The sequence below is a fragment of the Erpetoichthys calabaricus genome, chromosome 3 (genome assembly GCF_900747795.2).
Source record: "Erpetoichthys calabaricus chromosome 3, fErpCal1.3, whole genome shotgun sequence".
Taxonomy (NCBI): Eukaryota; Metazoa; Chordata; class Cladistia; order Polypteriformes; family Polypteridae; genus Erpetoichthys; species Erpetoichthys calabaricus.
The window spans coordinates 185,467,564-185,481,818 of NC_041396.2; the positions used below are offsets into that span (position 1 = coordinate 185,467,564).

Here is a 14,255-nt window from a genome sequence, read left to right on the forward strand (position 1 = left end):
TATTTTAAAATTACTTGTGTAGTGAACCAGTACTGGTGCTTCTTTGTTTTGCTCTTTAAAGTACTGGGAATGTTTCTCACATATTGACAGTGTTTGAATCTAGTCAGTACTCAGCAGTATGTAGTAGTGGCACTTCTGGTCTTCACTTTTTGGGGTATGGACACTTTTTTTTTCAGTACTCTGTATCAACACTTCTTATAGCCTCTTGGTACTATAATGCCACATAATGTATAGTATGTTAACCAGCAGCTATTTCCTGGGAATTTTAGCCCATCATCCAATGGTTTTACACGTAAAATCTCTCTGTCTAACTAATATATTCCATTAGTAGTCTTTATGAAGTTTTTACCTTCCTTCACCATTTAATAGCTGAATTTCCATTCTTTATTTTCAAAAATGGATTTAAAAAAAAATTAAGTGACCTATTGTGATAAGGAGATAAAATGCAATTCATTGTATGCATTTATTGTTAAATTATATTGTTGCACTAATGTATCAAGGTAGATTAGTAATTGAATGGCCCAAAATATTAAGGCAAATTGACAGTTAAGGACACTGTGAAATTCCTACTTTTGCAGAATTAGTTCAATAGGAAAAAACTTTAATGTTTAGACTAGACTACTCTAACCTGTTGTGAAAGTAGCCAGGGTATTGTTTTAGAAGAACTGAAAAGATTAACAAAGTTTTTTCTCCTAGATTTTATAGCTGCAAAAATTGAAGTAAGAGAAAATGGAGGCGGGCGGCACGGTGGCGCAGTGGGTAGCGCTGCTGCCTCGCAGTTGGGAGACCTGGGGACCTGGGTTCGCTTCCTGGGTCCTCCCTGCGTGGAGTTTGCATGTTCTCCCCATGTCTGTGTAGGTTTTCTCCGGGCGCTCCGGTTTCCTCCCACAGTCCAAAGACATGCTGGTTAGGTGGATTGGCGATTCTAAATTGGCCCTAGTGTGTGCTTGGTGTGTGGGTGTGTTTGTGTGTGTCCTGCAGGGGGTTGGCTCCCTGCCCAGGATTGGTTCCTGCCTTGTGCCCTGTGCTGGCTGGGATTGGCTCCAGCAGACCCCCATGACCCTGTGTTCGGATTCAGCGAGTTGGAAAATGGATGGATGGATGGAAAATGGAGGCTAGATTTAGCTCAGTAATTGTCACCATTTAAAGAAAATGCTATTGATTCATCAAGAGTTTCTTCTTGGGATAAATTAATTTGATTGCTCTGGGGAAACATCTGTAATGTTTTTCTAACATTTGTAGCAACCTAGTTAATCTAATGTACTGTAGGACTTTGGGGAAACTGTCAGTTTATATAAAGAATTAAATACCTGACATTTCCCAGGGATGGGAAAAAAAGTGTATGCACACTAACACAGACACACATATTTATTTACGTGTGTGTGTATGTATGTTTATACAGTATATTATAATATGTAAATATAAAATATTTGTAGAGCAGTTGTGTTACTGCCAGTAACTTACCTTAATTGTTCTCTGCCTGGGACGCCATTTCAGTATAGTGGCCATTAGTTTTAATTTTGAAATTCATTTTGTCTGCAGAAAATGACTGAAGAGTTCTGAAAGTGAAGCTAACAGGAAGGCACCAAACATAAGGAAGACTTTCCAGAACTTGTTACAGTTCAAGCTGCTGTAGCCTTGCAAAGAAAAAATATGTGAGATAGAATTACCATCAGTTAATAATTTGTTTAAGTAAAATTTGTACTTAAATATTAGAGTGCAGAACAAAATGAAGAACACCCTGTTTTATTGAATGGAAGTGCAGATATTGTAATTTGCTTTACCTGTTTCAGACATAGTATGTGAGTATGCACAAAAGCTATTCTTTGGTTTTATTTTAACAAACTTTAACAGTGAAGCAGTACTTCTATTGCAACAGTTTATATATATGTTACAATTGGAATTTTACATATTAAATCAGATTCCAAATGCCTATGATTCAGACAGTCTTGATCATAATGAAAGTGACTGCAGTAGCATGTATCTTGATCAGTATGATCTCAAAGCATCAATATTATACTTAAACATTGCATCATGTGAAATTGCGCTATACAGGCGCCCGACCCGACACAGACTGTACATGGAGGCACACTTAAAATAATTTATTTTTCTTCGCCTGTAGGGGCACGTCTTCCCCATGTACCACAGGCAGTACACAGTCCCAAGCACAGCAACTAATACATCAACCCAAATAATGCACGATCTTCTTCTTCCTCCACCATTCATCCCAGGCAACCTCATTTTCCTCCTCCCGATTCTCGCCCCTGAGTGGTGGTCGCTGGTTCCTTTTATCAGGCATCTGGAAGTGCTCCTGGTGCTTGATTAGCGACACCCGGCTACACCTCCAGGTGTGGCGAAATAACTGCCCAGAAGGACCCAGCAGCTCCCACTGCAGCACCCCCTGGCGGCGCCTGCTGAACCCAACAGGGCTGCACCAGACTCCAACCCCCATGAAGCCCTGCGGGAGTCCGAGGCACCGCTGCAACCCAGGGAGGCTGCCATCTAGCGTCCAGGGGGAGGCACTGGGTCTCCCATCCTTGCCCCCCTGGAACATATGCCGCAGGGGCGTCCCGGCCTGGCATGGGCCCCGGCCACCTGCCACAATCAGCATCACTGCTACTCAAACCACTAATTCCTTTAAACCACTAATGAATCCTCTGCTGAATCACAGATGATAATTAGAGAGACATTTTAAACTGACAAACTTACAGTAGATGCAAACAATAAAGTTTAAATTTTAACAGGGGAAAAATTGAAAATTATATTCTAAATGTATCATAATAGCTGATTTTTATTTTCTTTTAAAATTAAGTTATATTCTTGTCATGGCATCTTGTTGGTTGGACTTGCAAGTAAGAATTTCACTGTACTGTGTATATGCGAAAATTCTATTATTGCTAACAATATTAATGACTAAGGGAAGTAAAATAAAGTGCTGTTTGGTAAGCATGTTTGAAATTAACTGATACATGCAGCATATTTTAGTGGTAAAAAACAGCTGGCTCAGTAGCATATTTTTGATAGCTAGGCTTGACCTCTTCCTTTGCTGCATGTTTAATGCCCAAAGAACCACCAAAACAGTAAACAATCTTAATAGCTTAGCTTCAGGCCAGTAATGATGTATTAAGCAGCACTAGCCATTTGATAGTGCTAATACATGAGCTACACTTACATCATGTGATGCATTCAGCAAAAAATGATATAAGAGAGTGTTTTCACCCACTGTCTTATGCTAATCTTTGATTTAAACATTTTTTTACAGAAAACCAGAATAGTGGCACAGTGATCTTTTACCTTTAGGAAATAGGCTTTGGTTTCTGATCTAGCCAATGTCCATCTGTTAAGCTGGCAGTTTTCCCTCTAGTGTTTGTGCTTTTGTGGTTTTAGCAGGGTTTTTATGTTTCCCTTATGTTAAAGACATGGATTCTAGGTTAATGAAATACATTAAATTGTCTTCGTGTTAGGAAGGAGTTCCCTGTTTTTACAAAGTTTCTGTCATCCTTATCCAGAGTATGTGTCTTTAATTTTACATGACACTTAACTTTTATGTTACAGTCACTTCCAGTCTTTGGATGTGAATCCTATAAAGCCACTGTAAGATGCTGTATTTTGCAAAATACACGTTGTACACTTTGTATATTAAAAATATCAGGACAGTGTAACTTTTTGTCTTTACTGTATTTTAACATGTTTCTTCCAATTGTTCCAAGGTGCTTGGTAACTTTTTTATGGAAGTATTTTTTTTTTCATTTCTGTGGTCTGTATGATCGGTTTCACCTTGTTAAACTAGTCTTTGTCATAGACATGTCCCACTGCAAAAAATGTTTTGGTTTTGGGCTAAACAGAGTATAATGACAGTATATTATACTATATACAGTATATTTTAGAATAGCATAGTTGAAACTATTACTAACTTTTGTTGGTTTTTCAACTCTAAAGAAACTGTTGTACTGAAAAATTTTGTGAATCTCGCATCTCACTTTTACATTTCTTTTGTATATATTACATGGCTGTCTAATATGTGGTATAGTATTAGTTTTGATTTCATTTTTGAAAATTGTGACATACTTGTTTTTAAAAAAGACTTAAATGTTAAACATCGTTTTCAAATTCTAGCACATTTTTAAGGAAGGTTCCTTAGCCACAATTGCGTCTCAAAATGTAAACTTAAATGATGAAAAGTATAAGCAGGGACATGCATTTGTGTTTTTGTTAAACATAACACATGGTCAAGCTTTATTTTGCTGCCATAAGCACATTATAAATGTATCTTGCATAACCAACAATATTCCTCTAAGAAAAAGTCTGCAGTAAGGTTGCTTGCTTTGGAGTTGGGTCATGTGATTATTCTTCACCAGATAGGGACAAATTTTAAAATCTCACCTTGGCTAATACATTTTATATCTGTTGTTCGCCAGAAAAAATCAATGATAATATGGATAAACTAAGTAGAAATGTAAATGTCTAAATTGTTTAACATAGTAAGATAATTATCGGCAGGAAAACTGCCATAACCATTACAGAGAGACTTGTGCATGCAATTTCTTGTTAGGAAATGAAATGGAACTTTCAACAGTGCATTGAGCTGCATTTCTAAAAAAAGTTTTTATTTTGTTCATTCTGTACTTTCTTTGATTCCTGTTTTCTCCCAGCAATAAACATTTCTCTGAACATGCATCTTTTCAATTGTTTTAATTAGTGGCAGTACAGAGTTTGGCATTTTTCCCCCACACTGTAGTAAGAAACACTTGCTCACTAAAGACATATTACAGCAAAACTATTTTGTAGAAGTAGTTAAGTGAATTACGGTAATTAATTGTTGTGTTTATGGAGCATTAGGATGTTTGCTGCAATTACTCATGGATGGATAATCTGTTTAAAAAAAAAGAGATAAATGGCTTAGAAAATGGGTTCCTAGTTACTAAAAGAAGCTGTAAACTAAAAAGAGAAAATGTATCAGACCTGGCCTCTCTGTAAGATACCTAAAAAAATGAATCTGTGTTATTACTTTAATTGCAAAGAAGTACAGTGTTCAATTTACAGTCCTCTACAGAAATATATTGCTTACCAAACAGAAAGAAATTTAAATTGTATTATTTTGCAAAAATATAACTTTATTTGCAAAGTTTCTGCTTGCTTACCACCAGCAGGTTAGTTCACAGGCATGCTTTTGTACACTAGTGGCAGTTAATTAACGATTTATCAGGCACATAACTGTGCCAACATTATACATTTAGTTTTTGCCATTTATTTAGTAAAGAAGTTGCAACACAGGTGGAGCAGTGGCGCAGACGATGTTCAGGTTTTATTGGCAGCCTGGCCAGGGTCTTCAAGGATTTTGTATGTTTATCCATGTGTGTGGATTAATTGGTATGACTGATGTATGTGTATCTCAGGTCACATTTTTGCCCACATTGTAAGCCATTATAATCCACTAAAAACTATATAGTTTAGTCCTTTCTCATTGACTTCAATGCATTTCACAAAATTTTAGTAAGTTCTCAAACAGTTTTGCAATTGTGCTATACCCATGGTGAAGTGAGCTCAGCAGTGTTGAGGTATCACTATTGTTGGATAATGGGGTTTCTAGGACCTTGTGTGGGCAGACTGGTAGGCAGGTTGCTTGCAATGATGCTCTTGTTATGAGAGAACATGACCATAAGCTTCTATTCCAAAAACTCATCTCCTTTTGATGTGCCCTTTAAATTCTTCCTGTATAAATGAGTATATGCCAATGGGCAATTTTGTTAAAAGCTCCTTATCTTAGCAATGATAAGGTAAAAGTTAGACTTTCTGTAATAAATTTATTAGTTTACATTCAGGATCCAAATGATACAAAAGTGATGTTAGTGCACCAAAAGACATTCTAACTGAATATTTCTTGAGTTAGTGGTTATTAATTATAAGAAATGATTGAAGACATAGACTGTTTTTGGAAAATCTCCACATCATCTCTGAAATGAATGTACAGCTTGCAAAAATATTCAATGAATTTATATATTTTTAATGAATTATTTTGTTGTCCATTGTTTCCATTGTATACAGTAAAGCTGTTCTGTCGTGACTACTTCTACAGCAATCTGTGATATCTCACCAGGGAGTGAGGGTTTCTGGAGAAGCCACAAAGCAACACACAGCTATTTTTAGAAGTTTTATCAGAACATTTGCAACACTGATATCTCTAAAGCTTTGAGCTATATGAAAAGATACAGTATGTACATACTACAGTACATGTGTATTTCTTGTGACCAGATCAGAACACTATTTTTCAAGCTACCTTAGTCAAATGTATTTTAAGTTTCAATATGATATGTCAATATTCATTAGCTAAATAGTAGGACAGCAGTCAAGTATGTGATTTCTTTAAAGGAACCTGACTTTTGTCGAAAACAAAGTGGGGCCAACATATTTAAACTGATTCTAGAAACCCATGCAAATCATGGTACTTTTTATAATGTACTTTGTTAAACTGTCCACTGGTCTATCTTAACCAGATATTCTAAACACTTCTAAATTCATAGTTCCTCGCAGATTATAAAATCATTTTGGGCACTTTTTAAAAGGTCGTTTAAGCCCTTCCAAAATTTTAAAATACAAAAAATGAGTTTAATTAATCGCTGTTGACCTGGAGTGTGATTCTGGTTCAGAATTAAAATACAGTTATACCCAAGTCAAACTTGTGGTGACATGCAGTGATGCACTTTACAGTGTTAAGCCCAAATAACTCTTAGGACAGTATTCTACTGCCATATAGTGGATGAGATAACATGCTGAATATTTCGTTAGTTCTTCCACTTTATGGTAACTCTCTATGTCAACTCCTCAATATTCAACAGTTGGACAGAGCCTTCAAACAAAAATCCAATGGCAAGGAAAAAGCAGTAAAGCAAGTTTTAGAACAAACGGACAATGAATCATTGCACAAATTGAGCTATAGTGGTGATGATGTTAATTGGTGATCAGGCATGAACACACCGGGTGAAAGTGACACCTGTCTGGTTGATTCCGACTGGTCAAGTTTCATTGATGTTCATGTTTGGTGTCGGTTTCATACTACTGCTGACATTCTTGCACCTCCTTGTTGCCCATTTATGGATAACATTGGACTAAAGATGTCTATTGTTCATGGTTATCTGGACTGTTTACAATTTAGCTATCTCTGTTTATGATTTAGCTTTCAAAGAGAGAGTTTACAGAGTGAGTGATTTCAGAGAGAAAGAAAGAAAAAGAGAAAAGTGCAGCTAGTTTTGAGGGATGGTGTAACCTTATGTGATTGGATCAAGGTCACTTCCAGTGACAGAGCCAATGTCTGCTCATAGGAGTATTATTTTCTTCATCATATGTAGAAGCAGGTTGAGTTTGCAGTCACAAGCCTAAGGTAAATGTCCATTTGGGTGCCTTTTTATAAGAGGGAGTTTCTGCAAATTTCTGAGTTTTTCTGTAAATTATAACTGTGTTATCAAAAGAAGTACAGAATTGACCAAAGTTTGATATGAGCTGCAGTTTAGCATTTTTTCAGGACTGCAAGTTGGAGGAAGGTGCAGCTGGATTTCTGCATCCCTGTTGAATATTCGGTCCTAATAGGCCTTGTGTGCCACTAAAAGAATAGTGAAATGGGTAATTTCTGCTTTGTCCTTCAGAAGGATAGATAGATAGACAGATAGACAGATAGATAGATACTTTATTAGTCCCAAGGGGAAATTCACATACTCCAGCAGCAACATATTGATAAAAAACAGTATTAAATTAAAGAATGATAAAAATGCAGGTATAACAGACAATAACTTTGTATAATGTTAACGTTTACCCCCCCAAGTGGAACTGAAGAATCACATAGTTTGGGGGAGGAACAATCTCCTCAGTCTGTCAGTGGAGCAGGACAGTGACAGCAGTCTGTTGCTGAAGCTGCTTCTCTGTCCGGAGATGATACTGTTTATAGTGGATGCAGTGGATTCTCCATGATTGACAGGAGCCTGCTCAGCGCCCGTCGCTCTGCCACGGATGTTAAACTGTCTAGCTCTGTGCCTTCTTCACCAGTTTGTCCAGGCGTGAGGTGTCCCTCTTCTTTATGCTGCCTCCCCAGCACACCATCGCGTAGAAGAGGGCGCTCGCCACATCCGTCTGATAGAACATCTGCAGCATCTTATTGCAGATGTTGAAAGACGCCAGCCTTCTAAGGAAGTATAGTCAGCTCTGTCCTCTCTTGCACAGAGCATCAGTATTGGCAGTCCAGTCCAATATATCATCCAGCTGCACTCCCAGGTATTTATAGGTCTGCACCCTCTGCACACAGTCACCTCTGATGATCACGGGGTCCATGAGGAGCCTGGTCCTCCTAAAATCCACCACCAGCTCCTTGGTTTTGCTGGTGTTCAGTTGTAGGTGGTTTGAGTCACACCATTTAACAAAGTCCTTGATTAGGTTCCTTTACTCCTCCTCCTGCCCACTCCTGATGCAGCCCACAATAGCAGTGTCATCCGCGAACTTCTGCACGTGGCAGGACTCCAAGTTGTATTGGAAGTCTGATGTATATAGGTTGAACAGGACCGGAGAAAGTACAGTCCCCTGCGGCACTCCTTTGTTGCTGACCACAATGTTAGACCTGCAGTTCCCAAGGCGCACATACTGAGGTCTGTCTGTAAGATAGTCCATGATCCATGCTACCAGGTATGAATCTACTCCCATCTCTGTCAGCTTGTCCCTAAGGAGCAGAGGTTGGATGGTGTTGAAGGTGCTAGAGAAGTCCAGAAACATAATTCTTACAGCACCACTGCCTCTGTCCAAGTGGGAGAGGGATCTGTGTAGCATGTAGATGATGGCATCCTCCGCTCCCACCTTCTCCTGGTATGCAAACTGCAGAGGGTTGAGGGCATTGCGGACCTGTGGCCTCAGATTGTGAAGCAGCAGCCGCTCCATGGTCTTCATCACATGTGACGTCAGAGCGACAGGCCGGAAGTCATTCAGCTCACTAGGATGTGATACCTTTGGGACTGGGGTGATGCAAGATGTTTTCCAAAGCCTCTGGACTTTCCCCTGTTCCAGGCTCAGGTTGAAGATGCGCTGTAGAGGACTCCCCAGCTCCAACGCTCAGGCCTTCAACAGTTGTGGAGATACTCCATCTGGACCCACTGCTTTGCTGGCTAGTGTAGATATAGTACATCACATCCAAACGGGTATGATTCGGTGCCAAGTTGTATATGCAGTGCAAAGCAAGCTCTGTATATATCTGGAGCTTGGTACTTTACACTCTTAGAAGGGACCAAGTGGGATGACTAGTTCATTGAATAAGGCATCACTACATCGTCTGTGCTGTCATGGGTGGACCCTTTGCTTGACTAAGATTACTGTATAATGAATGGCAGTTTCTATACCTCCGGTCTTGTGAATACATCAAGTTGAGGACATGTGGAAGTCACCAAGCCTTGTGCTGTAGTAGGCTACAATAACAGAATAAGTGGTATTGATTTTGCAGGTCAGGCACTAGCATTCTACCCTGTCATGCGCAAGCAACAGCGGTGACCTAGGCAGGGAAAGTAATAATCAGCCTGGAACAAGTAGAATTGAAAACCTTGCAGGTCCAAACATGGTCAGAAATAAAAGACAAAGACTAAAAGACACAGTAGAACTTCATAAAGACGTTTAAAAAACGTTGGCGCCATACACATGCAGAGCAGGTTACAGATTATGAAAGTAGTGGAATTTGAAAGGCTCAAAAAAAACCTTGGTGCGATACACACGCAGAGCAAGTTCAGACACTTTCACTCCCTGTGACATGGTCAAGTCACGGTCAAGTCACATCATACTGACATCCATTGGAAGCATGTTCCCGTGAGATGGTGACCTAGGCAAGGAAAGTAATAATCAGCCCGGAAAAAGTAGAACTGAAAACCTTGCAGGTCCAAACGTGGTCAGAAATAAAAGACAAAGAGTAAAAGACACAGTAGAACTTCATAAAGACATTCAAAAACGTTGGCGCCATACACATACAGAGCAGGTTACAGATTATGAAAGCAGTGAAATTCAAAAGGCTCAAAAAAAAAACCTTGGCATGATACACACGCAGAGCAAATTCAGAAATATGACAGTACTAAAATTCGAAAGTGTCAAAAAAAAGAGTACAGATCGCAAAGAAATGGAAATTATTACTAGGTGAGATAATGTAACAGCAAAAAGAGATTGAATATATGGACATAGGTGATATGTCAGAAGTATGTACTGTATATATTGTAAGGCTTTAAAGTTTAAGTTGGAGACTTGTAGATCGTCAAATTCGTGTTGCCATCAGGGAAAAGTACTGCTGCTTCCCAATGAAGAAGCGTTTCTGCAAGAATTAAAAGATTTGTTGTTTGGTGAACATGAAATCCACAAACACTACAGGCAAAATATACATGTCTACAATAATCTTTTCGCGTAAGCATCATTCAATGCACAAAACATTGATTTACACAATAATGGACCATACGCTATGAGAATCTGTGTTCCCACAACAATTACAGCTATGACAAGATTAATTTCGAAAGAAGCACAATTTGGTCAGGTGTATCTTTATAATCACGGAGAAGCGATGCAACATAGAATCGAAAGAGTTAAACAATCCATGGAATAGAAATTATACAGCCAATAATGGATACACATCCATACGTCCAAAAGTATCGTACTTTACACAAAATTTATCAGCAAAACACATTGAAAGAAATTTTCTTGGATTTCTATATGAATCTGAAAGATCACAGTCACAGTTATAATAAACCCACGTGATGAATTGTCAGCGATAATAATTTCGAAAGACGGAGATATCAAAGACAGAGTAGATATTGGTGTATATGCAAAGGCAAAGCATGATACGTCATTTATGTCAAATACATCGCCACATGCCAGCCCTTTTACACTATTAATGCGTATGTAAAAGTCGCAGCTAATCGTCTCTTCTTTATTAAATCAAATCAAGCTAAACTTAGAACGGAACATATGCAAGGTATCATTGATCACGTTCAAAATTCAAATATCAATAGTTCAGACAAATTCAAAATAGGTAAAGCAGTAATATTACCTTCATCATATTAAGATAGTTCAAGAGCATTGCAACAGTTATATCATGATACAATGGCAATATCTAGAACTATCGGTCGGCCAGATTTATTTATAACAATGACGTGCGATCCACAATGGCCAGAAATCCGCAGCTTCTTGAGAGCAATGCCACTGGCTACATTGGCTCTGGATATTCCCACTTTCATAAGTACTGTAGATTGTTTATCAGAAAGTCTTATTTTTATTGAATGAACTCCTGGCAGTGAACCCCAACAAGGCTGCCGGCCCAGATGGAGTGCCTGGTAGGGTGCTCAGAGCGTGTGCCCACCAGCTCACCTTTACCTTTACCAAAATCTTCAACCTCTCCCTAGCCCAGGCAGTCATTCTATCCTGCCTAAAATCAGCCACAATCATTCCAGTGCCGAAGAAGTCTCCCATCACCAGCCTAAATGATTATCGCCCTGTGGCCCTCACTCCAGTAATAATGAAGTGCTTCAAGAGACTGGTTCTCCAGCACATCAAGGACTATCTCCCCCAAGACTTCGATCCCTACCAATTCGCATATCGCACGAACAGATCCACAGAAGACGCCATTGCTATAGCTCTCCACTCTGTGCTGAGCCATCTGGAGCAGCAGCAGAGCTACATCCGGATGCTGTTTGTGGATTACAGCTCAGTTTTTAATACAATCATTCCTGACATTGTCATCACCAAACTGGTCACTCTTGGCCTCCCCCTCTCATATGTGTCTGGATAAAAGACTTTCTTACCAACCGGCTCCAGACTGTGAGACTCGGACCCCACCACTCCTCAATTCACACACTGAACACCGGTACCCCGCAAGGCTGTGTGCTGAGCCCCCTTCTGTACTGTCTGTACACCCACGACTGCAGTCCGGCCCACAACAACAACCTCATCATCAAGTTTGCTGATGACACCACAGTGGTCAGACTCATCTCAAAGGGAGACGAGGCAGCTTACAGAGAGGAGGTCCTAAAGTTGGCAGCCTGGTGTTCAAAGAACAGTCTGGCTCTGAACACCAGGAAAACCAAGGAGATCATTGTCGACTTCAGGAGGCACAGCACCAACCTAGCCCCCCTTTATATCAATGGCGAGAGTGTGGAGAGGGTCCATACCTTCCGGTTTCTTGGCGTCCTTATCTCTGCTGACATCTCCTGGACAGACATCATCACAACAGTCATCAAAAAAGCTCAGCAGCGGTTACACTTCCTGAGGGTCCTCAGAAAACACAACCTGGACTCCAGCCTGCTACTGACCTTCTACCGCTCGTCTGTCGAGAGCCTGCTGACGTATTGTATCACAGTGTGGTACGGCAGCTGCACCATGGCAGACAGGGAGAGGCTTCAGCGAGTAGTAAAGGCAGCACAGAAGATCATCGGCTGCCCTCTCCCCTCCTTGATGGACATTTACACCTCCCGCTGCCTCAGCAGAACAAAGAACATCATCAAGGACAGCTCCCACCCTGGCTCTGATCTGTTTGACCTGCTGCCCTCACGAAGGCGCTACAGGTGCATAACAACAAGGACAAACAGACTCAAGAACAGTTTTTTCCCAAAAGCCATAACCATTCTAAACTCACACATGCACTGACTACACAGTCTAACCCCCCAACCAATGGACTTCCTTCTATCCATCAACTGTGCAATATCCAATATCTAAATGGTACTGAATAACAACCGTGTAATATCTGTATACTGTACAATATCATTACTCTCAGGGTCCAACATCCACTACTCACTGCACATGATCATCATTATTGTGCAATATTTAAATTATGTGCAATAACCCAATAGTGCAATAGTTATTTATTCTTTCCAGTATTTAAATAATGTGCAATAACTCGATTTAGTTATTATTCTTTCCATTTGTATATAGCGTCGCAGAACTTTTTTTTGCAACTTTTTGCACCCTTTGTTTATTTGTTTATTTGTTTATTTACTTGTTATGTTCTACATATATGTCTGCGCTGAAGGAACTGCTTTTAATCTCATTGTACATGTGTATAGTGACAATAAAAGGCATTCTATTCTATTCTAACTCAAAATGGTGTTCGGGCAAAAATGAGATCTTGATATGCCATTCATATTAAAACGTTTGCAGTTTCCCGTGAGAATAGCTTTTGCAATGACAATTAACAAATCACATGGACAAACATTTGAAAAAGTCAGTTTATTTATAAGAGACAAAGAAACAATATTCACTCATGGTCAGTTATACATTGCATTATCACGCTGTAAGACCAAACAAGGAATCAAAATTCAATGCGATCGTGAAGAAAAGTTCATTCCAAATATTGTTTTTACTGAAGTTTTAAAATAAAAAGTGAACATAATGCATATGTAACAATTCCCATGGAAAAAAACACTTTAAATTGTATTTCCACAGGACCAAACCCATGGGTTGGTGAGCGAAGCGAAGAAAGAAATTTTTCAACATCTGCTGAAACAGTGCCTAAGTGTTTTGGTGAATGTCGCAAGACATATCGCACAAAGCATGTATACTAAATCTGCAACAGTACAGCAGTGTACACTAAATTAACTTTTCCTTCTATGGTGGTGTTGATGTTTTAATATGTATATGTTTATGTTACACATAACATTTTTTCTTGTTGAAAAAAATTAAATGGTTTTTGGCTCATCACGTTAAATAACTTACAGAATTTAGTGAGCTTTCCAAGCATTTTGCTTTTACTCTCTGTTTTTCTGGCATTTTGAAATAGAAAACAAATTTGAGGGCGGCACGGTGGCACAGTGTTAGCGCTGCTGCCTCGCAGTAAGGAGACCGGGTTCACTTCCTGGGTCCTCCCTGTGTGGAGTTTGCATGTTCTCTCTGTGTCCGTGTGGGTTTCCACCAGGTGCTCCGGTTTCCTCCCTCAGTCCAAAGACAAGCAGGTTAGGTGCATTGGCGATCCTAAATTGTCCCTAGTGTGCGCATGGTGTGTGGGTGGGTGTGTGTTTGTGTGTGTATGTGCGCCCTACAGTGGGCTGGCGCCCTGCCCGGTGTTTGTTTCCTGCCTTGTGCCCTGTGTTGGCTGGAATTGGCTCCGGCAGACCCCCTTGACCCTGTAGTTAGGATATAGCGGGTTGGATAATGGATGGATGGAAACAAATTGGAGTTGAAAATCATACATTGCTTGAAACAAAAAAATCACTGGCTAATGTCTAAACTAGATGACTGCTGTTGGAACATGATAATAATGAGGT

At 39.6% G+C, this 14,255-nt stretch overlaps 1 protein-coding gene and 1 long non-coding RNA gene across 2 annotated transcripts in view; both read left to right on the forward strand.

Annotated features, from left to right (window-relative positions):
- cdk19 (cyclin-dependent kinase 19) overlaps positions 1–14,255 on the forward strand; it is a 278,819-nt gene that overhangs the window by 51,217 nt on the left and 213,347 nt on the right. The gene's annotated exons all lie outside the window — the stretch shown is intronic.
- LOC127527222 (uncharacterized) lies at positions 1,563–4,677 on the forward strand. Its single transcript, XR_007934531.1, has 2 exons — positions 1,563–2,036; positions 2,609–4,677. It is a non-coding gene; the product is annotated as an uncharacterized LOC127527222 (long non-coding RNA).